At 40.9% G+C, this 13,924-nt stretch overlaps 1 protein-coding gene across 1 annotated transcript in view; it reads left to right on the top strand.

The window, feature by feature from the left end:
• The window catches only part of LOC124014004 (adhesion G protein-coupled receptor A3-like), a 61,587-nt gene that overhangs the window by 27,515 nt on the left and 20,148 nt on the right, over window positions 1–13,924 (top strand). The gene's annotated exons all lie outside the window — the stretch shown is intronic.

Here is a 13,924-nt window from a genome sequence, read left to right as displayed (position 1 = left end):
CAATAAGGGATCATAGCTTTCACCTGGTCAGTCTGTTGTGGAAAGAGCAGGTTTCTTCATGTTTTGTACACTGTGTGTATGTCTGTGTGGGTGTGTGCTAAGGTGTGGAGAATCAGAGCAGGTGGTCAGTCCAGTTCCAGTGTTCAGCAGTCTGATGTCTTGTAGATACCAACAGGCTCAGAGACAGATTCTATCAGACTTTATGCTCCGATCTGGTCTTCCCGACGGTAAGCTAGAGAACAACGTGTGGATGGGGTGTGTGGGGACTTTGATGGCGCTGTGTGCCTTTCACAGGCACTGTTTTTAGTTGATGTCCTGGATGGGTGAGAGCACGGTCCCAGTGATATGCTGGTCTGTTTTCACGACTCGCTGAAGGGCCTTGTGGACGGTGCAATTCCCATACCAGGCCATGATGCAACCGGTCAGGACGCTCTCTGTGATGCAGTGGCAGTATTTGGACAGGACCTGGGGGCGCATGCAGAATTTCTTCAGCCGCCATAGGAAGTAGAGATGCTGTTGCACCCTCTTGACAAGGGGTGGTGTTGGTCCACGACAAGTCCTCGACGTGGATGACGAGGAACTTAAAAACTCGTGACTCTCTACTTAGGGCTGTTGCAGTGACTTAGTGATGATTGTTTTATATATATATATATATATTTGGAATAAATGACAATTACAACAATACTGAATTAACAACTTTTTAACTTAATATAATACATAAATCAAATCAATTTAGTCTCAAATAAATAATGAAACATGTTCAATTTGGTTTAAATAATGCAAAAACAAGGTGTTGGAGAAGAAAGTAAAAGTGCAATATGTAAAAAAGCTAACGTTTCAGTTCCTTGCTCAGAACATGAGAACATATGAAAGCTGGTGTTTCCTTTTAACATGAGTCTTCAATATTCCCAGTTAAGAGGTTTTAGGTTGTAGTTTATTATAGGACTATTTCCCTCTATACCATTTGTATTTCATAGACCTTTGACTATTGGATGTTCTTATAGGCACTTTAGTATTGCCAGCCTAATCTCGGGAGTTAATAGGCTTGAAGGCATAAACACAGTTGTGCTTCAAACATTGCTAAGAGCTGCAGGCAAATGCCCCTAATAAGTGCAGTTTGAATGAATGCTTACGAGCCTGCTGCTGCCTACCACCGCTCAGACTGCTCTATCAAATCATAGACTTAATTATAGTATAATAAACCCACAGACATACGAGCCTTAGGTCATTTAATATGGTCAAATCCGGAAACAATCATTTAAAAAACAAACGTTTATTATTTCAGTGAAATACGGAACCTTTACGTATTTTATCGAACGGGTGGCAACCCTAAGTCTAAATATTGCTGTTACATTGAACAACCTTCAATGTTATGTCATAATTATGTAAAATTCAGGCAAATTAATTACGGTCTTTGTTAGGAAGAAATGGTCTTTTTTTAGCTGCTCGTATTAAGCGCATGCTCTGCTATAAAACCAAAGTAGCCTAAAAAACGGATGGTGGGGAAGCGCGCAGCCTCCATTCACTATTCTAGTGCATACAGGTTACATTGATTTTTTTTCCCCTGTTCCTGCCAATTTGATAACGGGTCATTCTAAATCCAAACTAATTTGACATATTAGTAAAGACAAGAATATATTGATTATAGTCTGATGGGTGAAAATATGATCACTTGATAAGAGAATAGCTGTGCAGCCTGAGGCAAGGAGCAGAGCGCAATATGTTTTTTTGCTACTTTCTCAAATCACCGATAAGTCGCATCATGCAGCCCATATATGTTTCCTAATACATTATACGGTTACTATCATTCACAACTAAAGTTGCCCAATATTGCTAAATCTAGGACCTGTTTCAAATGACCATTTCTACGCTCAACATAGCCACTTCATAGTCAAACCATCTCTGTAATAGGAAAAATATACATTCTATTTCATTCAGCTTAGCTCAAGTGTATTCTTCTTACTATAAAATGTTATAAAATAATGGCATATCTTGTCAGCTAAATGGGTCTGCAGGTAGCCTAGTGGTTAGAGTGTTGGGCCAGGAAACGAAAGGTTGCTGAATCGAATCCCCGAGCTGACGAAGGTTCTGCCCCTGAACAAGGCAGTTAACCTGCTGTTCCTAGGCTGTCATTGTAAATAAGAATTTGTTCTTAACTGTGAAATAAAGGTTAAATTTAACAAATGAACAAACCTATGGCATGGCGCATAGCCAGATAACATACAGTAGGCCCACTCCTATTCTGTTCTGAAATACATTTTCTTCATTTCGACCTGACTAAAATAAAGAATGGATTCATTGTGATGGTGTGTGATCAATTATTTTATTAGACAGTTTTTAATGTAGATGTTCTAAAGGGGCTCATCAGCGGCTTGTTTGTGCGGTGTCCCGGAGATGCTAAACCTGTTTATGTTAATTAACGGTCAATCTATTGCATAACAATAACCGCCTGACAAAATGTTATGACCGCAACAGCCCTATCTCTACTGCAGTCCCGCTGATGTGGATCGGGGCATGTCCCCTCCTCTGCTTCCTGAAGTCAATAATCAACTCTCATGGTCACCCTCCTATACAGTAATATGAACCCAAGCCCTGTCGCACAGTAATTCTCTCCCAAAGCTGACACAGTCAAGACGGAGGGAATGGTTATTATTACAAATGAAGCAGGGATAATCTCTTGTTATTTGGAAGGACTGGGGAGGTTTTGAGTTTCAAACGGAACCATTACTATGGGGAAGGACAGTATATGAGGAATGCTAGTCTTTTATGCATGTAAGAAACCTGTGAAGATTTTTTGTAATTGTAGGTTATCAACGTTGCAAAAGATACACTCAAGTTAAACGTATAAAAAAGTATGGTGTGGGAGATTTTCCGTTTGTTCCTCACTGAACTGGACTCCGGTGGAGTGAGAACTCTCGACGTTGAGAATGAGGGTGATCTTGTGTTCTGTTTTTGTTTCAGTAGACAGATTTTTTTTAACATCAGCAATTTCTCGTGATTGTAACATCAATGTTCACCTTGAAAATAAACTTTGTGCCAGATTTGGTAGAGTATACGTATTCGACACCTGCCAAAGAAACTTCAAATTTTATATACTTTAATATTACTTGTGGCAGATGAAAATTGAAGAGACTTAATATTTTCCAACATCCAAATCACAAGCTTATAATGTTTGTCAGTAGCTGCTGCGCTCTTATATCAAACAGTGCATTTGGCTGTGTTTCTACATCTTTCCAAAATGGCTGCAGAGGCTTCTACAGAATCTCAGGTTCGATCTAATCGGCGCACAAGGATAATTCCCTAAAAGGGAACAAGGGAATCCCCTAAAGTACTCTGAGGTAAATTATTTCAGATTTCATTATCCAGTCATTTACATTTTAGCATGGCAAGAAGGCCTAGCGTGTTCCTGCAAAGGGAGTTTGAAATGTGCCAGGTAGTTTGTGGTCGGTAGTTTTGGAATCTGAGGGGAGTTGGGATAGGTTGCACGCGGTCTACCTCCACCACTACCTGACTCTTCCCACAAGTTATTCTGCTTCTCTATAAAGGAAATCTCAAATGGTTTAATATTCTGTATTTTTACTGATAATTCTGCCAGTGCAGTGACAAAGGTGATAGTGTTGAATTTGTACAATTTAGTTTTTTCAATACATGGATGCCACCCCAGAATTTTTATCTTAGTCATGTCTGTGACAACTTGACAGTCAATCAGTAGAAGATGTAGGTCAACCAGCTTCGTAAACAACTGACAAAAACAGATCAGAAATATAACCTTTCAGTGACTCGCTTAACGTAATCCACCAAACAAAGACCATTGTTTCCCCCGTCTAAGACGCAACAGAACCGATCACGCCAAGCTGTCATTTTGGGAAAACCACAGAACGACCATTAGGAATTGGAATCACAGAAAATTCTGAATTTCAGTTTGAAACGAGTTCAGAAAAATTGGTTCACTGTTTCACCCTTTGACAGCATTCCAGCACTACTCTTTGAGGAAATGGAAGGATCAGTAGATTGGGATTGGCTTTGGTGCCAAACTGTGGGCTGCCCCCACTGGCGTTTGACACCGGTCATTTAGCTGGCACCGGCCCCACCTTGGTATCATCAAGCCTAATCAAAGCATGGATAAATGTGAACCAAAACTGTGCCTTGTTGAACACTGTGCCTTGTCCCCCAGAGTCTATTCCATAACTTGTGACATTTTGCCCCTCGGTTGATTTACTATGGTCACCAACATGAAACAGTTGGGTTAAGAGCACAGCTAGTGTTGACAAAGGCAACAGCAGCATTTCAAAGTGAAACTTTGATGGTATTTAGAGGGGAGAACAGAATTGGCCGGGGACAAATTATTAGTAGGGTTAAAGGTACCATCCGGCACAGTAAGCAAGTACAAAGATCCTCTCTCTTTTTCTGGCCTCTTACAGGTGGTCCAAGGTGATCCATTTGTGCCTCTCATTTGTTGCATTCTTTAAACCTTTTTTTTTTGACAGCGAGTCGTACTGAGACCAAGGTCTCTTTCACAGATTGCCCAGGTAGACATCAATACACACTACACACATCAATAATACATTATACACATCAATATGCACATCAATACACTAAAAGCAATACACGATCATATAAATCAAACACATTATTTAGTAAAAAGGCTCTCAATCAGCCTTTTTTGAATTGCCATGGAGGCACCAATTCATAACATTTTGAAGATCATTCTTTTTTTTGGCCTTACCCCATTTCCATTTGTCTTTCAACACCCCTCTACAGGAAAGCCAATTTTGCCAATGCACATCAAAAGCAATAGCTTGGCTCCTATGATCCATGTGTGGCCCTGCCTCCCAATCCCCCTCCAGCCAGATGACAGCTACTGAACATCAAACAGCCCAGTCACAGTTACCTTTGTATGGGGGATCAGGTGGCGACCTGCGAGGTCTTTAAAAACACAGATCGTAATGAGTGACTCGGCAGTGGTGGCGCAGGTGAGCGCTAGGTGCTAGCAGGTATCTGTGACCGTGCTGCCTCGAACTCAGTCCAGTTACTGGACTGAGAAGTACAATACAAGTACCATAGCACCAGGGGTCAACGGGGTGAGTTGGCGTCAGTGGGATTTCATTTTAAGGACAGTCATACATTTTGCTAAAATTGTAGCTCAAAACTGGCTCTTGGGTATAGGCCTTACTCTTTGACTTTATGTTGTCTCTGAATGTACAGTACATTCGGAAAGTATTCAGACCCCTTGAGTTCCTCCACATTTTGTTACCGTACAGCCTTATTCTGAAATTGATTAAATGAATGTTTTTCCTCCTCAATCTACACACAATACCCCATAACCACAAAGCGAAATCCGTTTTTTAGACATTTTTGCAAATGTATTAAAAATAAAAACAAGTATTCAGACCCTTTGCTATGACTCGAAATTGAGCTCAGGTGCATCTTGTTTCCATTCATCATCCTTGATTGGAGTCCACCTGTGGTAAATTCAAATGATTGGACATGATTTGAAAAGGGACACACATGTCTATATAAGGTCCCACAGTTGGCAGTGTATGTCAGAGCAAAAACCAAGCCATGAGGTGGAAGGAATTGCCCGTAGAACTCCGAGACAGGATTGTGTCAAGGCACAGATCTGGGGAAGGGTAGCAAAAGTAGGGCCTTGGTCAGGGAGGTGACCAAGAACCCAAATGGTCACTCTGATATAGCTCTAGAATTCCTCTGTGGAGATGGGAGAACCTTCAAGAAGGACAACCATCTCTGAAGCACTCAATCAATCAGGCCTTTATGGTAGAGTGGCCAGACGGAAGCCACTCCTCGGTAAAAGGCACATGACAGCCCGCTTGGAGTTTGCCAAAAGGCACCTAGAGGACTCAGACCATAAGAAACAAGAATGCCATGGGTCACGTCTGGAGGAAACCTGGCACCCTCCCAACAGTGAAGCATGGTGGTGGCAGCAGCATCATACTGTGGAGATGTTCTTCAGTGGCACAGACTGGAAGACTAGTCAGCATTGAGGGAATGATGAACGGAGCAAAGTACAGAGAGATCCTTGATGAACACCTGTTCCAGAGCACTCAGGACCTCAGACTGGGGGGCAAAGTTTCACCTTCCAACAGGACAACAACCCTAAGCACACAGCCAAGACAATGCTGGAGTGGCTTCGGGACAAGTCTCTTAATGTCCATGAGAGGCCCAGCCAGAGGCCGATCTTGAACACAATTGAACATTTCTGGAGAGACCTGAAAATAGCTGTGCAGCGACGCTCCCCATCCAACCTAAAAGAGCTTGAGAGGATCTGCAGAGAAGAATGGGAGAAACTCCCCAAATACAGGTTTGCCAAGCTTGTAGCGTCATATCCAAGAAGACTCAAAGCTGTAATCGCTGCCAAAGGTGCTTCAACCAAGTACTGAGTAAAGGGTCTGAGGACTTCTGTAAAATGTGATATTAATGTTTTTTATAATTTGGTTTCTAAAAACCTGGTTTTTGCTTTGTCATTATGGGGTATTGTGTGTAGATTGATAGGAAAAACATTAATTTAATACATTTTAGAATAAGGCTGTAACCTAACAAAATGTGGAAAAAGTCCAGGGGTCTGAATAATAGGTCGACCGATTAAGTTCATGACAATCGGAAATCGGTATTTTTGGACGCTGATTTTTGCATAATTTTTATTAATCTTTATTTGTTATATAATCTTTATTTAATGAGCCAAGTCAGTTAAGAAAACATTCTTATTTTCAATGACGGCCTAGGAACGGTGAGTTAACTGCCTTGTTAAACGACAGAATGACAGATTTTTACCTTGTCAGCTCAGGGATTCAATCTTGCAACCTTACGGTTAAATAGTCCAACGCTCTAACCACCTGCCTCACGAGGAGCCCGCCTGTTACGGGAATGCAGTACGAAGCCAAGGTGAGTTGCTAGCTAGCGTTAAACTTATCTTATATAAAACAATCAATCAATGATAATCACTAGTTATAACTACACACGGTTGATGATATTACTAGTTTATCTAACGTGTCCTGCGTTGCATATAATCGATACGGTGCGCATTCGCGAAAAAGGACTGTCGTTGCTCCAACGTGTCGTGTACCTAACCATAAACATCATTGCCTTTCTTAAAATCAATACACAGATGTATATATTTTTAAACCTGCATATTTAGCTAAAAGAAAGGTTAGCAGGCAATATTAACCAGGTGAAATTGTGTCACTTCTCTTGCGTTCATTGCACGCAGAGTCAGGGTATATGCAACAGTTTGGGCCGCCTGGCTCGTTGCGAACTAATTTGCCAGAATTTTACGTAATTATGACATAACATTGAAGGTTGTGCAATATAACAGGAGAGAGGGACGGAAGCTATACTGTTACACTGGCAATACTAAAGTGCCTATACGAACATCCAATAGTCAAAGGTATATGAAATACAAATCGTATAGAGAGAAATAGTCCTATAATTCCTATAATAACTACAACCCAAAACTTCTTACCTGGGAATATTGAAGACTCATGTTAAAAGGAACCACCAGCTTTCATATGTTCTCATGTTCGGAGCAAGGAACTTAAATGTTAGCTTTCTTACATGGGACATATTGCATTTACATGGCACATATTGCTTTTACTTTCTTCTCCAACACTTTGTTTTTGCATTATTTAAACCAAATTGAACATGTTTCATTATTTATTTGAGGCTAAATTGATTTTATTGATGTATTATATTAAGTAAAAATAAGTGTTAATTCAGTATTGTTGTAATTGTCATTATTAGAAATACATATTAAAAATCGACCGATTTAATCGGTATCGGCTTTTTTGGTCCTCCAATAATCGGTATCGGTATCGGTGTAGAAAAATCATAATTGGTCGACCCCTAGTCTGAATACTTTCCGAATGCACTGTACAAAGTTCTTATACAATCACCGGCCAGTTTTTATTAGGTACTCCCATCTAGTACCGGGTCGGACCACCCTCAGCTTCCAGAACAGACTGAATTCTTCGGGGCATTCTACAAGGTGTCGGAAACGTCCCACAGGGATGTTGGTCCATTCTGACAGGATGGCATCATGTAGTTGCTGCAGATTGGATGGAGGTACATTCATGCTGTGAACAGCCTGTTCCATCTCATCCCAAAGACGCTCTATTGGGTTGAGGTCTGGGGGCTGACCAGGCCACCCAAGTAAACTGAACTCACTGTCATGTTCCAGGCAATGTTTTTCCAGTCCTCAGTTGTCCAGTGTTGGTGATCATGTGCTCACTGGAGCTGCCGCTTCTTTTTTTTGTCCCCAGATGTCAGAAACATTATCGAGTGTACCATTCATTTTAGAAATCAACCTTTCATCTGAAGCTGTTTCTGCCAAGGCTATGTACCATTCGTTAAATGAGGGAGGGTCCTTCTCCCTCCAGTGTCTCCGTATGACTCTTTTCGCTGTGGTCAGAGCAGCGTTTAGCCAGTTTCAACATGAGCTTCTCAGTCTATCAACATCTTTAGTGATGATATTCAGTAAAGGCAAAGCAGGATTTGCAGGTAATCTTTTCCATTACATTCTGCCAAAAGGTATGCAAGCTCGGACAGTTACAGATCATATGGATTATGTCACCTGTACTTGACTGGCATCTCCAGCATAGACTGGATTCTATCAAACCTATTCTGTTCAACCTCAGAGGAGTCCTATAAATCCTATTGAACACTTTCAATGTAATCAGTTTGGACCGGGCATCTCTCATAGGGAGGAGCATCTGTTGTGCTATAATATTCCATTCCTCCGCTCCAAAAGATACCTCCCTGGTCTTTTTCCCTTTTAGGGCCTTTAGGCCCTTACAAGTTCCGTTCAATCCACCTATAAGATGGCTATATAGAAACCGTGCCGTATGTGGTAATTAGCAAAGGATTGCTATCTTAAGACTTATATCAGAATTGACATGGAATTTGTTGTTATTCTGTCCTACCTTAAGCATACAATGTCTAAACTGGAGATATCTCCAAATGTCTTGTTTCTGTAAATTATACTTGGACCTTAGTTATTCAAAAGAGGTAAACGAGTATTCTTGAAATAGACAACCGATGTTCTTTATCCCCTATCTATTCCAATCTTTCCAGAAGACCACATGTCCCCCTATTTTCAATTTAGGGTTGTTCCATAACAAAACAGAGCTTTTCAGGAAAGGTAAAGATTTCTCATGAATCTGACTCCATATATTATTGTATGGGACATTATTGGATTCTGCAGTCCCACCTTTTGTTGACTCAAATAATCTGATGCTCCGAATGGGGCATTCAATTCCATGTCCTCCAAAATTGGCGTATTAGAATTTTCAGTAAAGAGAGCGCCTATTTGGGCAGCTACTGAGTCTTTTTGATATAATGACATGTTAGGGAGCTTTAATCCTCCCTTCTCAGTCGTTGCCTGTAGTCTCGCTAGTTTCACCCTGGCCTTTTTTACCGGCCCATACAAACTTAGTAATCATTTTGTCTATGGATTTAAAGGTATATACCGGTATGAACACTGGTAATATGAGGAGCTATGACTATCTTTTATAACCTGTTTCCTACCCCATAATGAGATTTGTAGCTTATCCCAGCTCTTAAACTGGAGTTTAATTTTGTTCAGTAGTGGGTCAAGGTTTTATGAAGTCATGTTCTCCAGACCAGGATTTAAAGCGATCCCCAGGTACCTCAAGTTTTTAGAGACCCATTGAAACCTCCACTCTGCATGAAGCAGTAGTTTATTCTCCCTACCTCCTATATTAACCCCTTTGATTGACTGATGCAGCCTAATGGCTTCAGGCAAATGGTTTAAATGCTATAATAAACAGGGGAGGCGAGAGACAGTCGCCTTGTTTCGTGCCTTGTCCTGCTAAAAATGGAGATGATCATCGTCTGTTAGTGACTAAATGTTGTTGTTTTTTACTACTTTTTCTCCCTAATTGTGTGGATTCCATTTGGTAGTTAGTCTTGTCTCATCGCTGCAACTCCCGTACAGAACTCAGGAGAGGCGAAGGTCGAGAGCTGTGCATCCTCCGAAACAGAACCCAGACAAGCCGCACTGCTTCTTGACACAATGCCAGCTGCACCAATGTGTCGGAGGAAACACCGTACACCTGGCAACCAACAGAGCCTGGACTCGAACCAGGATGCGATGCAGTGCCTTAGACCACTCGGGAGGACCTCGTTGTACATACAGTTGAAGTCAGAAGTTTACATACACCTTTGCCAAATACATTTAAACTCAGTTTCTCAATTCCTGACATTTAAACCTAGTAAAAATTCCCTGTCTTAGGTCAGTTAGGATCACCACTTTATATTAAGAATGTGAAATGTCAGAATAATAGTAGGGAGAATGATTCATTTCAGCTTATATTTATTTCATTACAGTCCCAGTTGGTCAGAAGTTTACATACACTCAATTAGTATTTGGTAGCATTGCTTTTAAATTGTTTAACTTGGATCAAATGTTTCGGGTAGCCTTCCACAAGCTTCCCTCAATAAGTTGGGTGAATTTTGGCCCATTCCTCCTGACGGAGCTGGTGTAACTGAGTCAGATTTGTAGGCCTCCTTGCTCGCACACTCTTTTTCAGTTCTGCCCACAAAATGTCTATAGGATTGAGGTCAGAGCTTTGTGATGGCCACTCCAATACCTTGACTTTGTTGTCCTTAAGCCATTTTGCAACAACATTCGAAGTATGCTTGGGGTCATTGTCCATTTGGAAGACCCATTTGCGACCAAGCTATAACTTCCTGACTGATGTCTTGAGATGTTGCTTCAACATCCACATAATTGTCCTGCCTCATGATGCCATATATTTTGTGAAGTGTACTAGTCCCTCCTGCAGCAAAGCACCCCCACAACATGATGCTGCCACCCCCGTGCTTCATGGTTGGGAGGGTGTTCTTCGTCTTGCAAGCCTCCCCCTTTTTCCTCCAAACAGTTCTAATTTAGTTTCATCAGACCGGAGGACATTTCTCCAAAAAGTATGGTCTAATCTCCCCATGTGCAGGTGCAAACCGTAGTCTGGCTTTTTTATGGCGGTTTTGGAGCATTGACTTCTTCCTTGCTGAGCGGCCATTCAGGTTATGTCGATACAGGACTCATTTTACTGTGGATATAGATACTTTTGTACCTGTATCCTCCAGCATCTTCACAAGGTCCTTTGCTGTTGTTCTGGGATTGATTTGCACTTTTTGCACCAAAGAACGTTCATCTCTAGGAGACAGAACGCGTCTCCTTCCTGAGTGGTATGACGGCTGTGTGGTCCCATGGTGTTTATACTTGAATACTATTTTTTGTACAGATGAACGTGGTACCTTCAGGCGTTTGGAAATTGCTCCCAAGGATGAACCAGACTTGTGGAGGTCTACAAAAAAATGTCTGAGTTCTTGGCTGATTTCTTTTGATTTCCCCACGATGCCAAGCGAAGAGGCACACCTCCAATTGACTCAAATTGTGTCAATTAGCCTATTAGAAGCTTCTAAAGCCATGAAATCATTTTCTGGAATTTTCCAAGCTGTTTAAAGGCACAGTCAACTTAGTGTATGTAAACGTCCGACTTCAACTGTATGTTTAATAATATTGTGAAAGCCCTGTCCAAATCCAAGTGTATTTCTAGTGTAATGCAGGTCGTCCCAGCCCACCCTATCAAAGGCTTTCTCTGCGTCTGGGGATAAGGCTGCCACTGAAGTATCCAAATCTCTTGCCTTCCAGATGACATGCTGTAGGATTGTCAGATGAAGTTCTGCTTTTCAGAAATCCCACCTGGTCTGTATTTATGATTTTCTTAATGTTATGATTCACCCTCCATAGCCAGACGTTTTGTAAACCGTTCTCCATTCAAATGTATCAAAGAAATTAAATAAAATAAATACAATTAGGGTGACTACTGCATCACGCGTAGGTCGGAACTATTACTGAAAGCTGCTCTGCAAACCTTTTCTAGAAATCACTGTTAAATGTTTTCAATCCATTTTACCACTGGTAGCTCCCATTCATGGGGATCCTTTTTACCACTCTTTTTTTGGTCAATTCCTCCAAAGTAATGGGGTGGTCATTTGCAGTACTTTTTCTCTATTGTGTTATGGACTGTACTCTTGTTTATTCCGTGTGTAACTCTGTGTTGTTTTGCTGTCACACTGCTTTGCTTTAAGGTCGCAGTTGTAAATGAGAACTTGTTCTCAACTGGCGTGGGTTAAATAAAGGTGAAATAAAAACAAATAAAATAAATACAATTAGGGTGAGTACTTTTTCTCTATTGTGTTATGGACTGTACTTATTTCTTTCCACCTGTTTGATTCTCTAGATGACTGTAACTTTTCTGTTTTCACCTGTTTTCTCTGCTTCACACTGCTTTGTTTTTGTCTTTATCTTGAGCTCTGTTTAAAGTTTATACATTTTCTGTTTAATTTCAAATAGTAGCTGATCTTTATCATTATCGGATGCTTTAAAAGCTGTTTCAGAGATTTCAAAAACACCTTGTCCTGTAAGAGGTTGTTGTTCAATCGCCAACATTTTACATGTTTATCTTTCTTTTCCCATGTCAACAGTCAGATCAGTGTGATCTGTCTATTCAAAAAGAATGTGTAATCACAGTGTGCCTATTCAAAAAGAATGTGTAATCACGAGGGTTTGGATTGATCAGTCTCCATATATCAGTCACCAGCATCCTCGTTTTGGAGGTCTTGGTTAGACCAGTTTTCGATTTGTATTAAAATGCATCAGGGACCTGATTATAGTCCCTCCCCCCCTAGTACCAGAGAAAAATAACCAAAATCCAATATTATTTTGTTAAATTGACAGAAGAAGTCTGGGTCCTCCTCATTCAGAGCATAAATGTTCATATTATATTTGGGCCTGAAACCAATACAAGTAAAGTCAAGATTTGTCCCTCTACGTCCTTAAACTATTTTCCCACTTGAACATGTATACTTTTGGAAAATAGAATATACACCTCTTTTTTGGGGGGTTGAATGTATTATGGCAGGTATTCCCAAACTGGTGTACGCCAAATAAAAACACGATTGGCCTTTTTTTAAATGCACATTTTAGATTTTCCAAAGGGGTTATACATTTGAGTTAGTTTCTCTCTCTCTCTCTCTCTCTCTCTCTCTCTCTCTCTCTCTCTCTCTCTCTCTCTCTCTCTCTCTCTCTCTCTCTCTCTCTCCTGAGTAGTCTCGTTTCACTGCCAAAAATAAAATGAAACCATCTATTCTTCAGCGAAATAACAACACAATGTCAAATACAGGCAACCTAGTCAAATAATTAACATCCAATCACATTAACCGTTACTCTCTCGTGGGAATTCCACTAACGGTCCGTATGTAGCCAAACGTAGCTGCTGCTCATGTTGGTATCTCTACTGATGGCGCAAAATCCGTAACAGGGAGACATAGTGGAGTGGTAACGCGCATGCAAGCAGTTGCTTCTGACGCCACTTGGATACACTGCAGCATCCACTTGATTTGTGCATTTGAATCACGTTGGTCACGTCTGAAAGGTTGTAAATATACTATTACCAAAACATGACGACTATTAAAGTATTTTAAATCAATGCCTTTCGGATAACCTTTGCTTTTGAATCAAAGAAAAGTGAACGACTGGTAGTGCACCCCACAGAACACTAAACTTCCCATAGAACAAACATGTCATAAACCTATCCCATACCCACGCGACACAATTATTTCTTTTTTAAATCGCCCTCCCCTAAACCAGGCCTTCATCCGTGTGAAGTGTACCGAGGACTTCCCAGCACTGACGCTCCAACTAGAATAAGGACGTTTTACCAACGCCAAATACAGGCATGACCATATACATTTTGATATGACAGCGATGACATGTCATTGAAATGACATGGATCAACCAAAACCATTGGACATAAAGACAGGCTGCTCATTATACTCCCAAAGAGAAGAGATTATCTTTCTCATGAACTGTCTAATTCCATAAGGC

Source organism: Oncorhynchus gorbuscha, linkage group LG25 (assembly GCF_021184085.1).
Source record: "Oncorhynchus gorbuscha isolate QuinsamMale2020 ecotype Even-year linkage group LG25, OgorEven_v1.0, whole genome shotgun sequence".
Taxonomy (NCBI): domain Eukaryota; kingdom Metazoa; phylum Chordata; class Actinopteri; order Salmoniformes; family Salmonidae; genus Oncorhynchus; species Oncorhynchus gorbuscha.
This window is presented reverse-complemented; position numbering and strand designations above follow the sequence as displayed.